Here is a 222-nt window from a genome sequence, read left to right on the forward strand (position 1 = left end):
TCTATGATCCTGATCCTAAACCTGATCCTGATCTATAAACTTGATCCTGATCTATAAACCTGATCCTGATCTATGATCCTGATCCATAAACCTAATCTTGATCTATAAACTTGATCCTGATCTATAAACCTAATCTTGATCTATAAACTTGATCCTGATCTATAAACCTAATCTTGATCTATAAACCTGATCCTGATCTATAAACCTAATCTTGATCTATAA

The 222-nt window shown here is 32.4% G+C and overlaps 1 protein-coding gene across 1 annotated transcript in view; it reads right to left on the bottom strand.

The window, feature by feature from the left end:
* Positions 1-6: 6 nt before the first annotated feature.
* Positions 7-222, bottom strand: part of clrn1 (clarin 1) — a 9,080-nt gene continuing 8,864 nt past the window's right edge. The window contains exon 3 of the mRNA XM_014031059.1: positions 7-205. The gene's annotated coding sequence lies outside the window, so the exon portion shown is untranslated. The remainder of the gene's footprint in view (positions 206-222) is intronic.

Source organism: Austrofundulus limnaeus, unplaced genomic scaffold, assembly GCF_001266775.1.
Source record: "Austrofundulus limnaeus strain Quisiro unplaced genomic scaffold, Austrofundulus_limnaeus-1.0 Scaffold1172, whole genome shotgun sequence".
NCBI lineage: Eukaryota > Metazoa > Chordata > Actinopteri > Cyprinodontiformes > Rivulidae > Austrofundulus > Austrofundulus limnaeus.